Source organism: Oryzias latipes, chromosome 9 (assembly GCF_053564925.1).
Source record: "Oryzias latipes strain Hd-rR chromosome 9, Olatipes_Hd-rR_3.1".
Taxonomy (NCBI): Eukaryota; Metazoa; Chordata; class Actinopteri; order Beloniformes; family Adrianichthyidae; genus Oryzias; species Oryzias latipes.
In genome coordinates this window covers 19,982,054-19,997,288 of record NC_136245.1, presented here as the reverse complement: position 1 = coordinate 19,997,288, position 15,235 = coordinate 19,982,054, and the positions used below count along the sequence as shown (strand labels likewise).

Below are 15,235 nucleotides of genomic sequence, written 5' to 3'. Positions count from 1 at the left end.
ACCATACACCGTTACTGCTTCTGTATTTCCTCAAAAGCGTATAATCAGAGAGTTGAGCAGATACATAGACATAATGGAAGGATGGCATAATAGACTGACAATTTTGTTTTAGGTGTGAAAGTTGATGATGACTAATCATTTTAAAACTTCGGTAAATCTTAATTTGTTTTTCTTTTAAATTTAAGTTCTGCCAAATTTCCCTAGTGACAATAATATACTATTTCTGAGTAAATTTATTTTATTTTGAAAGGAAACACTCATTGTGGGGCATGTGTAAGTCCCACTGACTGTATATGAAAACTGGACAGAGTGAGCGTCACCCATGGAAAATGAGTTGCTTCCAGTTCCAACTAATTAAAACAAATTCAGTTGCCATATTTTTGCAACACAAATGTCGACATGTTGGATCCAGAAATTGTCAGTATGCAGTTATTGGTCTGAGCTGGTCTGAGTCAACATTTCCATGGCAACCACTCTCGTCAATCAGGAGTGAGGTTGTTGGAAGTCCACACCCCTAACACTTAAAAACGGGCTCTGGAGAATCTGTGAATCAAACACTTAGAACATTTGCCATGAGACCACATAGCCTGCTTTTATTGAGAAATCTGATTGGACAGTTTATAACTTGAAAACCTTGCTCTACAAAAATGTTAAATAAATGTAGGAGAGCAAGAATGGTTATTCAGACAAAAATATATAACTGAATTATAGCTGTGTGTTTATCAATAGAAGTGTATGGGATTTTGCCTTTTTCGGACCAGCAGGTACTTCACGATTGGAACGCCAGGGGGGAGGGGTCACGTCCAGTTTTCTTTTAGTCGATGGTAATTACACAAATGAAGAATGGGTACAAAAAGAATAGAGGTCTGCATCTCTTTCTGCCATAATCTCATTATGCCTATTGATCTGTTGGTTTTAGAAGCAAAACGATCTAAAAAAGATCATTTTGAAGGAAAAAAACGGATGATGGCAGGGCAGAAGAAAAAAAAAACATTTAAAATGTTTTAGAAAATGTCTGTATCTGCTAGTATCTGTGTAGATACCAGAATGTGGGTGTTTCTTTTGGGCAAGTGACGCTATTACAAGCTCCTACTATCAGATGAGGACTTATAGAAACTCTCAGGTTCTTTTCTTGCTTTAATTTTTTTTTTTTAGTATTTTAAGTTTTTTTTTCTTTAATCTAGTGTAAACTCAGCAAGTTGATAATCTAACAATTACAACAACTTAGAAAAATAATTCCATACTATTCACTGATACCCTGTGTATGTACATTTTTTTATGCATGCTAATTTGAACATACACTTAATGAATAACAATTCCTTTCAAAGAGATACATCTTCAGAGTTTATCTCTGCAACGTTGTCCTGCAATTCCCCTCCATGTATGCAATGTCTCAACTTGGAGGACGATGCAGGATTTTATCAAAGTGACTTGGAGCTAAGAGTGTTTCCAACACTCCCTGAACATTTTTGTTGGCGTTCCTTTATTTTGATAGTTACCTGTGGATATGAAACCGCTGGCTCAAGGGCATCCTTTGTTTTATCACAAAAGCCTCCAGCAGTTGACACAAACATCAGTGGACACTCCTGGAACACACACCACCTCACCTGTCATAGTGTAACAATCCCATCAGCGTTGTGCGGCAAACTTCAAGCAAAAATGTACTCAGACACAAACATCAGCTTGGATTGGAGTCCCATATGACCACTGATGTGTGAGTTTGGAAACACGTGTGTGTGTGCGGCAGTGTCTTCCAGGGAGGCTATCTTTCATGCCTGGCTGTGATCAGGTATTCTACACATGACATGATATGATGATACAGGCCCAATTAAGGGATGGGGCTGGGTGAAAAAAGTGATGACAGGGCAAGCTGAAAACTATACTGTGATCTGACATCTGAAAGGAATAGAAACACAAGAGGGGGAGAAAGCGGGAGAAGGAAATGTGTATGGTAAGGATTGGGGGTAGGAGAAATGGTGGATGAGCTTGAAAGAAAGTTATAGAAAAAGAGGCTAAGAGTGAATCAGTGAATCGCAATAATAAGGTAAATGACATGTAATTTGAATTCAAAAAAAGATAAATCATTAAAAACAGCAACTTGATCAATGAATAATCACAAAATACATATTTTAGATTTGGTTGCATAATAATTTATATGTAATCCACTTTTTTGGGAAGAGTACTAACATCCCAATGCACCGTTTTTTTTATTTCTTTCCTCAAAAAGGATTAGCTAAAAGATGTGTGTCAGAAATATTTAAGTAGTGCTTCATATAGGAAGTAGAGGAATAGGTTTATAGCCAATCTTTTCCTGCTGCTGTCTAAACTTGTTTCCTCAGATATCGTTAGTGTGCCTGGATAAACTACAACTCTGTCGGCTGTTGTGGTTTTGATGGGGACACATGCTGCTTTGATCACCTTGCCAGCTTTTATCAGTTTGTGTGCTCTTTTCACATTCAAATGGGAACCCAATTATGTCAAACACCCTTTTTTTCCACACCTGGTGTGTAGCAACTTCTTTTTTCACAGAAAAGACAAAATAATTCACACTTACAATGTCATTTACAAGAAAAAAACAGCTTTATTCAGCTGTTAAAAACACACCAAAAGAACCCAATCATTCTACATCAACAGTTAAAGCACGAAGCAGTTTTATTTTATATCTGTTTTTATTTTTGAGAGGTAATTTTATGTAAAATGTTGAATCTGATAAATATAACCACAAAAAAGCACAGTGATCAGATTCTCTAAGAGTTGAAGGTACGGTACTATTTTCAGCTCGTTTAACAGCCCTTTGATACATTGCATTTACAGAAATACAGAAGTAGCTGTAGTAGTACTGCAGAAGCGGCCAGAGCAAAATTAGATCTGGAAGTTTGCCTTGATGAAATTCTCATCTCAATCTTCTTTATGTGTCATCATCTGGAAACTAAGAAAATGGAGAAACGAGGGAAAAATTAGTTTTTATTTAACATGCAGGAAAATGATTTATAACATTTTTTACTAATCTTTGGTATAGTGAAGTAAAAAAGAGTTAGTACCACTTCATCAAGAAAAGAACAAACACAACGTTTATGCACAAAATGTCAATCATAGGATGGAGGACAGCAGTGAAGAAAATAAAATAAAAAGAACCCAGTGATCTTTAAGCTCCAAGTGTAACAGGCCTCAGCAATATCCGCTGACACTAGTCCCCTCATATCTCACAGCACTTGAATTTTCTCGTATTGTTCTCTCTCTACTTCTCACATGTATTCTCTTACATGATATGCTTAGAACCTGATAAGAAGCTCCGCAAAGGTTTTTGTAGTTGAGGACACTGGCCTGGGAGTGTCTCAGGGTTACAGCCATGAATGAAAAGACTCAAATACTGCAAGATTTTTCAGAAGTTTCCCTGGTGTACACTAATACCCCAGAGGTTTCTATCAGGTAATACCAAATACATTCCATGCTGTGTCCATCAACACATTTCTCTGATGTTTGGTTGGTAGTTCAGAGCTGTACAGGGGGTCCCTGGGCCAATCACAGCAAGCCACAGTTCAAAAAAGAAGTGAAGTGAATTTGGTCAATTCAAGCCCACTTTTCTGTCTTCTCCCAGCCCCATATTGGTACACACTGGCTGCCTGTCTAAATGTGACAGCTGATTGCAGTAAAGCCCACATGCGCGCCACACTCCTGATCTTCTCTGCTGACACTGCAGTTCAGTAAAGAGTGAGTGTACCATCTGCGGCATGGAAAAAAAAAACTTTAGGTAACATCATTTTTTTCAGAGGTAGAAGCTAAACAAAACAGGCAGCAGCATCAAACTAACAGATCAAACAAATATGTAAAAAATTGTACAATGTTTTTCTTTATTATTACAAGTTCTAAAGAGGTTAGGTGCTTGTATTTACACAGTGCAGCAAATCTACCACCGTATTTGATGACTACAAAGGGTTTAAGCCAAAAGAATAATCCAAACGTTTTTGTCTGAATAACAATTTCATGATTTCATTCCTAATTATATTTTGAAGTAAATGTAATGAACAAATAACCAGCCAAAAAAAAAAACATGGAATTATGATACAAATAAATACATTCCACAGTTTTGGCTTATGGTTGAACACAATGGTTTCATTTGTCTTCTACCATGCTAAAGAGTTTTGGTAACAGGGGTGCGTGCATGTTGTGTGACACACATTCCATTGATAATAATTCTCTTATTAAAACCTATTTTACCACAGTTACAAGAAACACAAATGAAACAAAAAATACAACAACAAAACATGATTTGGATTTCATTTTAACAGTTTTATTTAAGATAAAATTTGGAATTTAGGGGGGTTGGACATGGGGAAACTGTATTTTAGGGATAATCCAATTTTTTAAATTATTTTCAAGCATTACTTTCATAGATTTTGTCTTAAGACAAGTAAACGTAATCAGTATTTTTGTGTTTGGATTATTTGAAATATGATGAATGGGATGTAAAATGCTCTCCAATTCTCCAATGACCCCCATAGCTAAATTGTTTAAAAATTGAAAAACGGCAAAGTGATTGTTTTTTTATTTTTTACAGATTTGTATTTTTAAAGTTCTCATCCATAAATAGAGAGTTTCAAGTCTGGGAGACCTTTAGCAAATTAAAGAAAATCACATGATATAGTGGTTAGTGCTGCCCAAACAACAACATTGTTGGAGAGTTAAATGTCTTTTTCTGCTTTTGCAAGCAAGTTCTAGAGAGTACCGGTACTTACTTACCTGAATTTTAAGCAGGAATGTAATGCTACTGACTTTTTTTTTTCTTACAGAATCAGACGTGTAATTATAAAATAATATTTACAAAGGCATTTGATACAAATACCCTCAGGTAAAAAAATATTAAACAAATGACAATGTCTTGGACTGTTAGTGTTTTTTCAGACAGCTCTAACAAAACCAAAGCTTAGTGCTTGTGCACAAAATGTCCTCTGCATCAACACACACATGCATATGTGTCTCTCTTTCTTTCTTTTTTATTCTGACGATGCTTCTGAAGCTCAGACAGGCATATTGTTTTTCATCTGTCAGTACAGATGGAAACAGTCATGATCAAAACACACTACAATGGCTTTGTGAGCACCAAGGAGGCTGCTTGCTGTCTATGCTTGAAGCACTGCATTATCCCTAAGTGTCTAGCATCCAGAGTACAGTAAATAATGAATGCTACTCTTCCTACTCAAAATCTCCTCCACTTTGGGGACCAGTCAGGGTTTACCTGTTTAAATGCCCCCGCCTCTATCTCTGGAGTAATGGGTAGTACCATGGGATGTGGCTCAGTTGAATTTATTGAGACAACATCTCTCAATGTTTTCTCTTTAAAAAAAAAAAATATATAAATAAATAAAAAAGACTTTTGGCAATTTTGTAAAGTATTCTCTCTAAAATAAAATACAAAAATCTTATTTTCAAAATCCTTTGAAAAGACCTCAACCCACCTTGAATATAGGCAAACGATGACGTCTTCAGTGTGGAGGCTCCTGTCATGTGTGGAGATACGGGTCATGGGCTTCATTCAACCTGAAAATACAAAATATACACTTATTAACATTAATGTAAACATAAATGTACAAGCTTCCTCAAAATGTGAAAAGTGCCATCTGCTCCTTTATCTATAGTAATTAATACATTTGTGTTAAACAACATGTACAATAAAGATTGACTCTATTGTGCCACAGCATAACTGAGTCTTTATGGTCTCCTGCGCCTGTTCTTTTAAAGCTTACACAAAAAGAGTTTCAGCTATTGTGAATTATTTACTTGTTTCAGCATTCGGTCCTTTAACCCTACAGAGAAAGCACCGGCTGTTGGGATTAAAAATAAACTCCTGCAAGATCCTAGTTTGACTTTACATCCATGTCAGCGCTTGTGAGCACACGTGTATGTCACATTCACAGGGGTGGCCTTAAAATATGAAACTGTGTGCAGCTCATTAAAAAACTCATTTGTCTTTCATTTTTTGTATGGAAAGAGAAATTTAACTGATTACTAGAATTAAGGGGAATTCAAAAAGGAATCTAAATACAGAATTGTCAGAAAACAGCAAACATTAGGATAAAAATTGTAGGAAACTGACTGGGACTTCAGCAGCTTCACTTAAACTCAGTGAAAATGAAAAAAATAATTATATGCAAGCATTATACACAAGCACATGGCTCCATCAACTTTCCTTGTTCATGTTACCATGGTATATCCTTGCATGCAGCAAGGTTGTCATGGATACACCCAGACACATCCGCCATCCCAGGAGCGGGGGGATGCTGAGCGCTTCAGAGGGGCTGGCGCCGAAGCTTTCCCCCCACTTACTCCAAATCCTCAGTCCCCTTTCTCTGTACCCCTTCCCCCAAAACGAATCCTTGTCCCTTATTCTCTCTGAATAAACAGCAGAGCCTTAAAAAAAAAAGGCTCTCCTCCCTTCAGTTCAGCAGGCCTGTAAACACACACAACAGATGCCATCTTGCACCATCCTGGCTTTCCTTTATTTTATAAAGATTGTAATGTAACCAATGCATTGTGAGGCGGTAATACTGAATTTTACCCAAAGATTAAAGAAAAGAATGATGCTTTAACTTCAGCTGAAAGAAGGCCAGATAGATGTAAAATCAGAAAGTGGTTAGTTTGTATGATTAGAGGACCTGAGGTTGATCTAAAAGTTGTCCGTTCCAGTAGCTATTATCAGTGACTTAATATTGCATATACTTTTGGGGAAAACCGTCAATCTCTGCAAATTCACTCTGTCCTATAGTACTCAAGTACTTGGCCTGCGCCCAAGCCTACCAAGGTGAATATAGACTTATAAACCAGCACAATAATAACTAGTCTTCAAAGATAAAACACCAATCAAGCCATTTTATTTCAAGGTGAAAGCTAGGCATTCCTTTGATTTACAGAACAAATCCTTCATTATTTCTCTACAAATGTCTGTTTTACTGCATTAAAAAATATATAGTTGCTATAAAAAGGCACATCAAATCAGCTATCGTGTGGGCTACGGATAGGATAGGGTTAATCTTCTATGACATGCCCTCTTCCATTCCCACTCTCTTTACCCTCCCTTTTATATTATTTCTATGGCAGTGCTCACTGCCTGCACATATGCTGAGAAAAATAATCCCCTTTGATTGGAAGGCTAATTTGAAGTGTCAATAATTCTTATGCAAATGAAGGTACAGTTTCGCACGTCTGGAATGGGCTGGGGGTTGGCAGGGGGTGCGGCAAAGATGTGTGCGTGTGTGAACCAACCCTTCCAGCAAAAAAACATAAAGTGCATTTCTGACCCCCTCCCCACCAACTCCTCATCCATACCTCTCTAAGAAAGCTTGCATACAAAGAAGGGGGCATAATGGGACGAGGATATTTGCATGCACATTGTCCATGCTGAGCACCAAAGTGAGTATATACTGAGTTTCATGTCGAAGCTGTGTAAAAAAACAAAAAACAAAAAAAAAGCTTTAAAGGGAAAGTCAGCCTCCATAACAGACAATGAAGCGTCATAGCTCCACGTTGTAATAAAAACAATGAGATCATGTTTAGAAAACCAGAAGCACAACTGGTTCAATCGTGGGAAAATATTTGATCGCACAAAACAATTTACCCAGAGCTTTGTCATCCATGCATTCTGTTCTGCTATTCTATACCAGAGATGAACGTAGTGAATATAATCCAAGTATCTGCTCTAGAATTTAGATATGAGAATAGCCTGTTAATGGAGAAAGAGGCATTAAAGGAACTTAGAAAGCTCAACCAGGAATTTACATAGTAAAATATGTAACATTTGTTTCTAAGAACAGGAAATAATCCACGTTCCTGTCACCTGTAATAAAACTAGAGTAAAACACCGAAAGAGAGGGAGAAAAGAGACTACAATCAGACTGCTGTCTGACCCTCTCAGCTGATGTGGCAGTTCAAGTAAGAAAAAGGCCTTTCAAACTCAAAACAGGATCAAACAACTTGCTGTAGAGTCTGGTTACACCATAACAATAGCTTACATTCACTCCCAGCTTCCACACATAAGGTTTTACCTCAAAAGGAGTAAAGGGAGGGAGAGTGTAGTGTGAAGAGTGGGTTTGTGTGGGTATGGAAGGGAGTATGGTGATATCTTAGACGATAATGGCGTTCAACAGATTAGATGGTATCCGACTACCATGTTTGTTTTCAATTCTCAGTTTCTGCAGCTATGCTGAGATTTGTGGTCTAACTGAATGTTACTGAGTCTCAAGAACATCTTTACATACAGATGCATCTCAGTAAGTTCAAATATCTTTAAAATATTGATGGAATAATTTGAATAATAACAGTTGGATAGTGGTGCAACCTTTCATCAAGGTTGGCAATCTGCCCATGGAGGGTGAGACACAGAAGGTCATGGGTAAAGAAACTGGTTGTTCAAAGAGTGCTGTATCTAAGCTAAAAAAGGTGATGCTGAATGGAAAGGCAGTACTAACAAGAGATAGCTGCAGCCTTGATAGAATTTTTAAACAAACGCTGATTGGGTACTCAGAGCGGATTCACAAGGAGCGGACCGCTGCTGGAATCATTATTTCTAAAGCTACTTTACACAGAAGTATTCGGGACAAGGACGTTAACTGTTATATTTTTGGTGTCAAGCCACTCTTAAACCAGAGACAATGTCTTTAGTGTCATAGTTTGGCTAAAAGAAACGGGATGTTGTTCAGTCGTCGAAAGTCAATTATTGCATTTCTTTTGAGAATTTGAGTAAAAAATTTAAAAAAATGGAATCCAAGTTGCTTAAGGTTCAGAGGTGGTTTGGGAGGCCATGTTATCTGCTGGTGTTGGTCTGTTGTTTCTTACTAAAGGCCCGTTCACACCGGGACGATTTTCGCCGGCGATTTTCGCCGACGTTTAACGCCTCGTGACTAAACAAAGGGCACCAATGAGAGTGTGCACACCGACGCGAAAAAACGCCACGCGTCAAATCGTCAAAAAAATAAACCGCCTCGGGTTCGTTTTTTTTTTTTTACGCCTTGCGTCGAAATCTATTCGACCAATGAGAATGGCGCTTTTGCACACGTGTCTGGAGCTTCTGAAGTTACAGTAAAACACCACTTGGGGGCGCTCAAACACAAAACTGCCTTGCTGAGCACACATACAAGCGAAGAAGATAGACGCCGAGTAGCGTCTACACTGCCGCGAAGAAATAATGACGGACATTCTAAAATATCCCCGAACCAAGCACCAGTGGGAGCTACTGGTGCTTGAAATATTCATGTTTTCTTTGTATGATTCTGACAAGCGCGTAAATACTTGCTCTCTTCTTCTGAGTGAAAAGCGACTTTAAGAAGCGTAAAGTTGCGCAGCGCCACCTTGTGTACAGGAGTATTTCTGTTTACATTAAGCGCCATCTAATGTCAGGGAATGAAATTGCATGTTCGCTCGGCTCATCGTCAGCGAAAATCGCCTGGGTGTGAACACAAAAAACGTGGCGAAAAACGCTGGCGAATAACGCCTGGCGAATATTCGTCCCGGTGTGTACGGGCCTTTAGTCTGCCATTACTAGTTTTCCTGTTATCCAAACTATACTTCATGATGATTACTGATATCAGATATACTGATATCTAAAACCTTCATATGCATAGCTTTGCAGACCTGGTCTCCAAAACCGTGGATAAGCAGACCTGCCATTGAGATTGAGTGTTGTGAAGAACAAGAACAAGAAGAAGAATAGGAACAAGAAGATGATCAGATGCAATGAAACAGAGCAGCAGAAGACTGTGATCACAGCTTGATGGGCTTCCTGTTCAGCAGTTCCACCAACTGATTGCCTCCCTGCCATGTTATGTTGCTGCAGTAACTCGTGCAGAAAGGATCGCAAGCCAGATATATACAATTTTCATGTATTATTTCAGTAATCCAACAATCAATGCTTTCTTACTTTACTGAGACATAATAAATAAGAGGCGTCTAAATGTGGCATATAAATAATTCCTCAACAAACAGAGAAAAAACAGGAGCAGTAGACATGTAATTTTTGATTGTGTGAAGTTTTAAACTTAAAAAATACCCTTCCTCAAACTTGAGGAATGGTCTATACATTCAAATACCATCGACAAATTCCTTAAGATGGAGACAACTTCAAAGGCAGTTGTTGTAAACTTAATCACCTAAAGGATGCTTTCTGAACAACTTCAACAATGGAGACAATCAGCTGAACAGCCAAAATTCTGCATTTGATGCAATGACTGGTAGCCCTGGCAGCTTGCATTTGTTTTGCACTGGATGAATAATTTTGGAAAAATTAGTATGCGGTCAAGGATGGGAGGGCTTGTCAAGATCAGGAAGAAACATCTCCAACCGATTGGGTGGATCCCCGTCCACGAACAAGGCTGACAAGAGGGCTGACTAGTGTTAAGACAAGAAGCAAATAAAATGGCGAAGAACACATTGAATATTCCTTTTCATATGAGTGCACTGAGAACACCTTCATAGACAGCCATGCTCTCTATCTGTCTGTCTCATATGTCTGTTCATCTGTCAAGACATTCTCTCTCCCTTATTTCTTTCTCACACCCCTTCGGCTGTCTCCGCTTCTCCAAAACTATATGTCATTCACGTCAAACTGCTCGGGCCTCTTTTTTGAGGGTGTTCTGCTGGACCATAGAGCGAATAAACATCCATGTCAGGCGAAAGCGATCTGGGGCCGTTTTCTCTCTGAGCTTGAGCTCTCCTGGGAAACACACAGCTCATACAATGGTTAGAGAGGGCCTTTTGTTGAGTCTCTGGGAGCTGCATGGCTAGTTCTGGATCAAACAGGAGTTGTGTGTGTGGGTAAGTGTGTGTATATGCGTGTGTGTATATACTTTTACATTTTGTCCACACACTCTCACTGAAATCTCAGACTTTCCTCATCTCCCTAAAGTCAGTGTGACTAAGTAAACTGCTTCACCCTTTAGCAGTTGTTAGAGAGCAGGAGAATGAATTTGAAATAGCCAGAGAAAAAGTGCATAGAAGAAAAAAAAGAGGGAATGGTGACGTAAGGCTGAGCTGCACTGATTTAAACTGGTTTAGTGTCAGTCTAAAAAGGATTTCTGTCGTACTATATAGAGACCACAGTTCAAAGCTTGTGGGCTGAGGTCCCTCCAGGGGTCCGATTCATGGGAACTCTGAGGGAAGGTGTGAAATACTAATGTCTGCCAATGTGTTTACAGGTGTCAGTTACTTATGGCAGAAATTGTTGAATCTCAGAGATTGTTGATGATTTAATACCTGAAATAGCAAAAGGATTGCAACATACATGTGTGAAATAATAGCTGTTATGCCAAAACACAACAGATTTCATTTTTGTTCTGTAGGATTTCCTCCTGGGATGGTAAAGGACATACATTGCACATTTAAATGTCTAAGAATAAGTTCAAGGAATTTAAATTTAAGGCCACAGCCTTGCTCCTGACCATCTGCCTTTGCTGTGAGAACTATGGGAATTCTCTTACTAAAAGGCTTACTGAAAAGAACTGACTCTGTTTGTTCCCACAATTGCACTGTCTTTGAGACTCCCCCTTTTCCAGTCACCCCATTTCACACAAACCACCTCACGAGTCCCTCCTTTTCTGCCTTTGCATCCTTCTTTCTGCTTACCTTCCTGAACCCCCCTCCCCTTCCAAGTCCCTGCCTTCCTTACAACTTCAATTTCAGGCACAATGAAGTTGTTCTGGCTGACAGTTCGGCTAGTAGAATGAGTGGTGTTTGAGCCTGCTGTGTGGCCCATTCTGCCCCTCGCCAGCTCAGTTACCAAGACCTTTGCTGGTGGTACATGGAGAACCTCCATCCGTCCTCACACTCCCATTACAGCCCTGACAATTTGTCTCAAGCTGCACAGAATCTCAGCAGCACCTTTTTGTTGCATCCAGAATTCATCAAATAAACCAACATACATTTATAAAGCCGATATTTAATTGTCTCCAGATAAAACTGAGCCATTTTTTCATGAGTTTTAAAAATGCAGACAGTTTTTAAATCCTTTTTTTCTCCTTTGTAGCCTCAATCTGCTATCCATCTGTTATGGCAAAGCCAGTGCCATTCCAAAGCCAAGTTGGCCTGATATACTCAGTAACTCCATGTCTTGTAGGGCGTGTCAGAAAGGATTCTGTATTGGGGTCAGTTGTAAAGACAAAGCCTGCAGCCCTCTCTCCTCTGTCGCTTTTAGTAACCATCAACCAGCTTGTTGTCCCTATGCCCCCCCTCTGAAATCCCTTTTTTACTTTCCATGTGATCTCCCCCTCTGAAATCCCTTTTTTACTTTCCATGTGATCTCTCCAGCTTCCTTGCCAAGCCCGTAACCAAACAAATACAAAACCTGTGCTGTAAATATTGTTTCAATGTGAATCTCTTCTGATGTTTGAGCACACAAAGGGACAAACACAGTAGCCAGGACATGAGAAAGTGGCTTGGAGAGGCCCTAAAGGGGGGACCATATGTTCAGGCGTTGTATATCAGTCAGCTCTCTCCCAGTGCTCTGCCAGACCACCATAACTTAGTTTGTCTTCGGCACAAAGTTTGGTCCAAGCTTGGCTGGTTTGATTAGGAACCCATTCTCTGGAACCAATGAAGCTTAACAGACCTCCAACGAGGGAGTTAATCACACCCACTGCCGCCCACACTCTTTCTTACTATCGCTCTGTCAAAATCACTGTTTCTATGATTTCTGTTTTCGAACAGGAAACCAAATACAAGTAATCTGTTGGTGCCAGACAGTGGTGACTGCTAAGTAAGAGTGAAAGGTTAGAAAACAAACACTGAGTGTCACAGCTTTCTTTCTTCACTGTCTAGCCGAACCACATTCAAAAAACAAAAAAGCAAACATAGATAATTGTGTCTCTGCTGCTGGTTCACACATGTTGTTTGTGTGTGTGAGAGGACTGCAGCAGTGTCATGTTCTCACCTGACAGATGCTTTTCTGTCTCAGGTGTGAGGGTTTTTCAAATGTTGTGTGTAGAATGAGAACCCACCCATGATGTCTTGTATGTCAACTGGAGAGCATGTGCGAGCTGAAGGACGTGGTGCACTGACAATGGAGCGCCCCAGGGTGCAGAATACTCTGAACGACCTTGAAACTCAGCACTTTCCATTTCCATGGCTGCAGGGACCCAGAGACAATCTGTGTATCTGCACAAATGGGAGAATTTGAGAGAGCAATTGATGATCAGAATTATCAGATCTACAGAATTCTAAAAAAAAACAACAAAAAAACCCCACAATATTTCGTGTAAATCAACACCAAAATCTTCAATGCTTAGAGACTGAAACTGCTACTCTGAGCCCCACAGAGTAGGGGATTTGCCACAGATTGTACACTGCAATTGAGTATGTCTTAAGTACATCAGCACTCTAGATATGAGGATAACTTCAAAGTACACAAAAACACATCCAGATGTGCACAAAGATGAAGAGGACTTGGTGGGTCAAAAATGGCGGTAGGGGGTACCCATGGCGAAGACAGAACCAGCAAGAGGTAGCAAAGGCCATGCCGGCGGGCTGTGCTCGGACACAAATGTCAACAGCATGACAACCTGTGTACAGACCCCCAGCAGTGAGGAAGCACACAAGATGATCAAGAAGAAATAGATAAACAGGAAAGCATTCAGTACAACCTTCTAAAGTAAGGTATACCAAAGCTGGGGAAAATATGCATTGTATTGTTTTTGTTCCTTTTTGCAGAGATTCATCTTTTTTTTATTTTATGAACCAAATAAGGTTTAAGAATGCAATCAGAATTGATAAAATAAGACTAAGACCAAGTGACAACTGTAACAACAGTTTGCTTGAACAGTTTTTCTTCATTTGATATAAATCTTCGTATTGTTGCAAGACCAACACTTTAAAAGTAGGATTCTTTTTTCTGAAGCCCTTAATCAGATTATCAAAAAAATGGACTATTATGTGCAACCAAAACTCTCATTTCCGATTTTAGAGAGTGAAGATGAAACACAAAACTGTTTATAAAGGTAAAACCACCGAATGGAGGGACTTTGCCCCCAGCTACAGCATCAGATGTGACCAAACAATATACACTGATCTGATATGTTAAAACAAAATGAAGCTTCATGCCTAAGACTATAGAAAGGTAAAAAAAAAAAACCTCTTTGAGATCTCAGGTGGCAAGGCTTTACATATAAAAACACATTAACTGACATTCATCTTCAGTACATAAGTCTGTTCTTGGATCCTAACTTTCATTAAAGTAAGTTTATTGCATACATGCCATTCTTTGTTTTACATTCAGGTCACCTAAAAATTAAATTATGCTTCTTCAATCATACCCAGATGTGATCTTTCAATTACAAACATGTCCCTGTGTGTGTCAGTGGCTGCACCTTATCATTTAAGGTGACAGAAAAGTTTAGTTGTTCACATCGATGGCTTAGTTGTCTTGTTGACTGTGAGTTAGCAAGTTGAAATTGATGCCATCCTTTTATGGAGCTAAAACTATGTCAAAAGGGGTATACAGGTTATTTAGTTTAACATAAGACAGGATATACTCAGCAGCACAAAGGGAAAGATTATGTAGGGCCATACACACATGAGCAGTTCCGATTGCAGAACAGCAGGTTCCACGAACTCAAATCCGAGGCCATCTTTCTTTCAGAATGCTCCGTCTGCATCTTCACTCTTAATACAATTTCTTTCTTTCTCCCCTGCTCTTTCATTTCCTCCATTTCTGGCTTCTGACTGGAATCACAGCAAAGTTCCTCAGTGAAAGCAGTCTGCTCTCATCATCACAGACGCTTCCACAGAGCCTCGGCCAGACAGTGGTGATTTGTGTCTGTGTTAAGGCAGAAATACTCCCTTCCTTTTTCATAGTAAAGATTGCTGCCATTATCTGGATCTATTCCTCTAGCTGACACACAAAAAAGACCAAAACACGGAGGGAAGGAAGATGAAGGAATTTCACCCAACTGCTGTGTAAATTGCTGATTGAACCGTAGAGATAATTCAGAAATCTATTTGTCAGTGTCACTTACAGTTAAGATGAGGGACTCTCATGATGTGGTGCAAAGTTTTAGTGGGTCTGTGGCCAATGGTCAGTGTTTTAGAGACGGCGGTTCTGACAAGCGGAACAGTAGACAGAGCTGGAGGTAGCAGAGATAAAAATGTTAAAGTTCTCTTTGGGGGTGACGAGGATGGATAAGATCTGGAATAAATACACCAGAGGGGCAGCTAATGTTATATACAGTATATTCTGAATGTAAAAGGGAACCAGATT

General features: G+C 39.3%; 1 long non-coding RNA gene across 1 annotated transcript in view; it reads right to left on the bottom strand.

Moving 5' to 3' along the window:
* Window positions 1-2,561: 2,561 nt before the first annotated feature.
* LOC105354749 (uncharacterized) overlaps window positions 2,562-15,235 on the bottom strand; it is a 34,194-nt gene continuing 21,520 nt past the window's right edge. The window contains exons 3-5 of the long non-coding RNA XR_909304.4: window positions 12,981-13,137; window positions 5,457-5,538; window positions 2,562-2,929 (exon numbers count right to left, since the gene is read on the bottom strand). This is a non-coding gene — a long non-coding RNA (uncharacterized LOC105354749). The remainder of the gene's footprint in view (window positions 2,930-5,456; window positions 5,539-12,980; window positions 13,138-15,235) is intronic.